General features: G+C 38.8%; 1 pseudogene; it reads left to right on the forward strand.

The window, feature by feature from the left end:
* Positions 1-967: 967 nt before the first annotated feature.
* On the forward strand, positions 968-2,680 carry LOC149839049 (adenine/guanine permease AZG2 pseudogene; annotated as a pseudogene).
* The last annotated feature ends 4,542 nt before the right edge of the window (positions 2,681-7,222 follow it).

Below are 7,222 nucleotides of genomic sequence, written 5' to 3' on the forward strand. Positions count from 1 at the left end.
CTTGTAACTGAACTTTGATTCCTTCAAAAAACCAAAGTCCTTAAAAGATACTTGTAACTGAACTTAGGGCTGGAATATCTTGACTCAGGCCTGGTTTGACTTGGGTAGCAAGTCTAATTCATCAAGTGGGTGGGATGAGGAAACTACATAATTCTGACTTGGTCAGATAATATTTGGATCCAATCTGAGATCTGAACTATGTGCTACGTTTAAGATAACCAAGATTATAGACCATTCATAGGAGACTGGATTCTTGATGGGCCACAATGTTGTCTGATTAAATTCAGCATTATAGGTTTGTAAAACAATGTAAGGATTATAGGTACTAGAGTCTACACACAGCATGTCAAAACTTACATAAAAATATATAGAATAAATCTTGGAATTCTTGAACGTGGCCCGTTTGTACTGAACCCTCAACATATATCACACCAGGGCCTACAAGGTTTCATTGAGCCCTTCATGACTCCATGTACCATTCTTGAAAATCTCAAAAGCTAAAAGAAATTTTGTCTTCCTAGAATATGAAAAATTAACTGACTAATTAAGAAAAGAAAAGAATTAGCCAACTGGAATTAAAAACTTATTAAGAGTTGCAAAGCCTTGGAAATTATAATTAGAAAAATGCAAGTTGACCATTGTTAAAGACATTAGGAATATACCACACAATTCCCCAGTAGAAGAGACCCCTCAAAAGATTGATTCCCACATGATCAAAGCTAGAGTTGCGGCAGAAAAAAGCATCATGAACATAATATATAAATGATATATGCACATCGAAAAACACGCAACTTGACTACTGAGGGTCTGAGCTCCCACTAATATATATATATATATATATATCCTTAATACGTTTCCCACAGGCGACTAGATTCATTGAGAGAGAGAGAGAGAGATTTGTAAGAGTAAGCCGTTCTCTTGTAGGAAGCTTTCCAATCAACCCTCTGTGAGAGAGAGAGAGAGAGAGATGGTGAAGATTTGGACCCAGATTGTAAAGTCATGGAGCAACACGGAGAAGAGGGTGAACGATGGAGTTGCCAAGAGTAGGATGGGCAAGCGCTTCAAGATCGAGGAGAGAAATACATGCTTCACCAAGGAACTGCGCGCTGGCACGGCAACCTTCATCACCATGGCCTACATCTTGGCCGTCAATGCCACCGTCCTCACAGATTCAGGTGGCACCTGCACCATCCATGACTGCTCCATGGTCTGCAACGTCCCCACAATACCAGAGACCCTGTGTCATGGCTTGTACCATTACCACCATAAGGGGAACACCACCAAACCCATTGAGCTATGGTTAGTACACCCTGGTCCAGAGTGCAAGTCAAGCTCACCTGCACCCAACCCTGGCTATCAAAATTGCTTAGAAAAGACAAAAAAAGACTTAATTGTGGCCACTGCTCTTTCATCTGCTATTGGTAGCCTAGCTATGGGCATACTTGCCAATTTGCCATTAGCACTAGCTCCTGGCATGGGGGTCAATGCCTATTTTACTTATAACTTGGTTGGTTTCCATGGTGCTGGTTCAATCTCGTACCAAACCGCTCTTGCAATAGTTTTCTTAGAGGGTGCTGTATTCTTGGTAATCTCAGCCTTAGGACTCAGGTCATGGCTTGCTAGGATCACCCCTAGGCCAGTAAGGCTTGCTTGTGCAGGGGGTATAGGCCTTTTCCTTGCATTCATTGGCCTTCAATCTGGTCAAGGTGTGGGTCTTGTAGGTCCCAGCCCTTCAACTCTTCTCACCCTCGCTGCTTGTCCAAGTAAGTATATGTCAGAGGTCGGAGGGTTTTCACAGTGTACCGGTCATACTATGGAGAGCCCCACATTCTGGTTAGGTGCTGCTGGATTTGTATTAACATCTTACTGCTTGATGAAAAATGTGAAGGGAAGTATGATATTTGGGATAGTGGTTGTCACCTTGGTGTCTTGGATTAGGAATACGCAAGTGACCTTTTTCCCAAACACCCCACAGGGGGATGCATCTTACAGCTATTTTAAGAAGGTGGTGGACTTTCACAACATTCAGTCTACTGCTGGTGCCATAAGGTTCAATGGATTCTCTGATGGACAAGTATGGGTATCCCTTATCACCTTATTGTACATAGATGTGCTTGCTACTACTGCAACTCTGTATTCTATGGCAGAATTTGGGGGATTCATTGATGAAAAAGGGGAATTTGAAGGTCAGTATATGGCTTTCATGGTAGATGCTGGCTCGATCATGGTTGGTTCAGCCTTGGGCACCTCACCAGTGGCTACCTTCATTGAGTCATCTGCTGGTATCAGGGAAGGTGGGAGAACTGGTTTGACTGCTATAACTGTGGCGTTTTACTTCATTCTTTCTTTGTTTTTCACACCCCTTTTGGCGTCAATTCCTCCATGGGCAATTGGCCCTTCACTGATCTTGGTTGGGGCACTGATGATGAAGGTGGTTAAAGAGATAGAATGGGGGGATGTGAAAGAGGGGGTGCCGGCTTTTATCACCATGTTGCTCATGCCCCTATCATATTCTATAACAAATGGGCTAATTGCGGGCATAGGGGTGTACCTTGTCCTTCACTTTTTTGATTTTGTTAGTTATGTCAAGAAGTGGCTCAGTAAGAGCAAGAGTTCTGTATTAAGTGGAGTACAAAACCAAGTGTCTGCTACCAATGATTCACCACTGGTTGTTGTCTAGCAAATGGAAGTTAATTTTGACTTGAAGCTTTTTACCTCTCTCTCTCTCTCTCTCTCTCTCTCTCTCTCTCTCTCTATATATATATATATATATATATTGTTTTTCCTAGTGGCGAGGTACGGCTATTCAATTCATATATCAATATTAAAAGAAGCTTGATTTTTCCTTTGGCAAATTGGAAGATGTAATTTTGGTAGAATGATGAGGGTTTTTATCCTTAAAAAACCCTATTAAAGTAGGTTTTGTATCACATTAGTTCCGCACTATATATAGTCTAGAGGCAGGATTGGGTGCAATCACATTGCACAAATGCAATGTGCAGCTGCACTTGATCACCATCCATCTGCTGTTGAGCCCCACTCTGACAGGCTATAAGAAAAAAAAAAGATGGAGGGTGCTCAGAGACAGCAGCACCCTGCATTTGTGCAATGTGATTGCACCTTAGGATCGGGTGCAATGTGATTGCACACTTTCAGCATGCCGCTGCACCTGATCGTCCTCCATCATTTTTTGGCCCCACAACTGACAGACCTTATCCCCAAGATGGAGGGTGATCAGGTGCAGCGGCACACTAAGCACATTGCACCTGATATTTTTTCGATTTACTCATCCCTGTCTTCATTTCCTAATGTCATACCTCATCTGAGTGTTTTAATCAAATCTGGCAGGGTAGATGATTTGAGCATGGCTGACAACCTTTGGCTAGTATATTTTTAACCAAAAAATGTGACTTTTCAATCATAAAATTTTGATGTCTATATGACCCTAGATTTTTTTGATCACCCAAAAATCCTACACACAGCAGGCAATTAAAATGTTAATGTTTGCTAAACTATGAATGTACATCACATCTAGGGGCAGATTTTTTATTTAAAAGGGCAAGCTGGGGTTAGGCAGATCCCTACCAGTTACACAACTATACCATTGGGTTTTGAACCTGCAACGTCCCAAAAAAAGGTGACGTGCAGTAGCTGTTCCTACCAGACAAATGGAGTCCCCGTTGGTTGTGGGTGTGTGTGGTGGTGGTGGTGGGGGGCTCACACCGAGAACGACATTAGGGCACAAAAATAGGGATGCATGGATCATGTTCCTTGCCAAATGAGCCAGATACTGGTCGGCTATGATCGAGCCCTGATCCGCTGGTGGTATCATAAGAAGCCCTTGACCTAGCATTTCAGTAAGGGGGTAAAAACGAAATTTTATGCTAAACCATTTTATCACTTATCCTTTTCCTGAAAGGCGTCAGGCACTTGTGGGTCTGAAGGTATTTCCATGGCCTTGGAAATTGAGACACGGATATAAATCCATATGCATAATTCAGGGTAGAGCATCAAGTTCCACCTTTTCAATCACTAAGACTTACTCTTTGAATGTATTCTCGTAGTGAATCCATTTCAAAATATTAAATGATTTAGCTCAATCTAAATGGTCTGGTGTAACAAGAGTGGTGCCCTATCGCATCCACGATATGTAGATGCTTGAAATTCTTTTTTATCTTTTTGACGTAAAGCCCATTGCACAATGATGACGCCACCTCAAACATGGTTGACTGGCTGGCTGAAATTACAATTTTTTAACACTATATTTGTGCTTTTAGATGGGAAATTATTGGCTACCCTCGTGTGTTCCATACCATCTAATAGAAATCACCTGTTCTTTCGTGGTTTTTGGCTTTTTGGTAAATCAAGCCCTACGGAGGTGATTTATATGGTTTGCTTAGTCAAAAACATGTTTTAGATCATCCAATCGTGTTGTATAAGTAGATGTGTAAAGGTTACAAAATTCAACGGTCTACAATGCCTCAAAAATTTTCAATATTAAGAAAATCATAATTTTATGTCAAAGCCACCCAACCAAAAATGCATTTACTAGCAAAGGGATCATGTTGAACAAATTGGCCAAGTAAAGTTTGCACCAATGAGATTCAGCTGGAGAGTATTGTAATCTAGATCATCCAATCGAGTTCCGATAGTTCTCTTTAATACCATATGCTTGTATCATTAGAAGAATGATTATCTAAGTGGGTTTTTTCCCCCCATTGATGCCATTTGGATTCTGTGACATACAGAAATTTCCATATGACTGATGGAGAATAATTCCCTGTCCCAGCTGTAAGTTTGAAAAACAAGTCACAAAACAGCTATCTGTTTACTTGCACTATGCATTTTCTCTTCAAAATCTCCAAAAAAAAAATTATACTAAAATTCAGCAATTAATGCCCACTTCTTATTTAAACAAGTGGTATCATGATGGGACTTGACGTGTGGTTCTATTTGTGATTATGGTATCCCTAATCTTATCGGATCATGTTGGCTGGTTTTTCCTTTTTCCTTTGAAATGATAAAATGCATGCGATGCCATATTAAAGTAGAGAGCGCCATGCATACGATTCCGGTCATAGGATGCCACATGGTATGGTCTGAACAAAAATGCTGCTACTTCAAATTGGGTAGATATGACTAGAGGACCTGGTTCCTCTTCAAACGGCAATAACCACATCACTCATAGTCATCTCTTAATTAAACCATACTTCCTCACATGTACACCTCTATGAAACTGTGTATGTGGATTATCAAGTAGCCAAGAGAGAGAGAGAGCCTAAAAAAGATCAACATTATCACTCATGAAGATCAACAAAATGTTGAACCCATGAACCGAACAATATAGAGAACAAAACAAAAAATAGCTAAAGAAAAAAAAACTACAGACAAATAACAACCGACAACAAAGCCAAGCTCAACCAGGATCCGTTGGATTAGAATAAACCACCGATGAGTGAACGTTGTTAAGAGAGAGAGAGAGAGAGAGCTCCACAGGTGTGCATGCCTCAAGTGCACCGATGAAAATCTATTATTACGCACAGGTGCGCATCTGGCATTGAAATTTCATAGGAACTGGTCGGATTGTATTTGTTTACGAAAAACAAGATCTTTTAATGTTTGAAATGTAAACAGTTCTTTTTTTAACAATATAATGTTAGTATAAACAATCAGTGAGAGAGAATTGTAGACTGTTGATTTTTCAAAGCTTAAGAACACATTTTTACATATCAGAATTGGATGATCCAACAAAGCCAATTCCCACTAAATCGGCCATGTAAAACCCATTTATATGGTCAAGACATGCATATTTAGTGCACGGATAAACTGGGGCGTACCTAGCCCTCTGTCTTTATGTGTATGTGTTTTTATATGTGTGTGTATTATATAAATGCAAATGATGTTTGCTGCCATCTTAAGTTGCAAACCTCATAGTGAACCGCTCTAATTTTTTTAGATATTTGACCCTCTTTAGTAGAAACTGGCTCTGTCTCCAGGATTATGTTTTTTTTCTTTTTTCCACAAAGAAAGCTGGGGTTATACGACCATACCATGGGGTGCGAACTTGCAACGTCCCAACACAAGGTGACGTGCACTAACTGCTCCTGCCAGACAAGCAGAGCCCCCCGTTGGTACCTGGATTATGTTTTGCTAACTAACGTAAATGATGATTTTTTTCAGAGTTAAAAAATCAATAACTTACAACATACTGATTTTTGAACTCGCAAGAAATTATATTTTTAGGTCCCAAGAATATGATCCACGGATGGGTTCTTACTATTTTGATCATGCTGAACATATCCATAGTTTCAAATTTTATGAAAACAAGTTCCGCCTATGAGTTTTAACTAAGGTTGGGAACTAACGAGGGTAGCAATATTCATCATATACATAAGATAATACATCTGTGCTAAATAAAACATGCTAAATGAATTTTTTGGCTTTTTGATTTTTTTTAGCGGTTCTGACCCCATAAATGTGTTGGGCATGGTCAATTTACTAGGAATCCACAACTGGATCATGTGTTTTTTATGAAAAAATGATATTGGACTGATGATTTTTTTGAACCTTATAAAAGTTCACCCATGTGTCAAAATTAATTGAACGCTTCAAGTGCGGATCCTTATAAAATCAAGTACATAGATCACATCTGTACGATCAAAAATTAAAAATAAAATGAAAAAAAGTCAACAACCCATTTATCATGTTTTATTTAGTATATATTTCATTTAGCATAATATATATATATATATAGGGAAATGGAAACCTACAAAATGGGTACGGTGCTAAATGAAGTATGATAATAGATTTTCAGCATTTTGTTTTCAAAACTCTAACCCCATGGATGTGTTCAGGATGATTGATTTACTAGAAATCTACAATTGGATCATACATTTTTTATGGGAAAAAAAAATAGCATTTGGAACCTCAAAATATTATAAAAATTGAAGGCCATTGATTTTTTAAATCTTATAAAAACATATTCATGCATTATAATCAAATGCTCCAAGAAGTGATTCCTATAAGCATATAGATCACATATGTACGATCAAAATTTTGAAAAAACACCAAAAATCCAGTAGCATGTTTCATTTAGCACCATGCCCATTTTGTAGATTTTAATTTTCATATATATATATGGGTAAATATTGTCTACTAATGAAGTAAGGAACTAATGAGTAGAAATTACTCATTTCTTCAAAAATTTCTAATTTTTTGTAGA

This window comes from Nuphar pumila, chromosome 4 (assembly GCF_984573655.1).
Source record: "Nuphar pumila chromosome 4, dmNupPumi1.hap1.1, whole genome shotgun sequence".
NCBI lineage: Eukaryota > Viridiplantae > Streptophyta > Magnoliopsida > Nymphaeales > Nymphaeaceae > Nuphar > Nuphar pumila.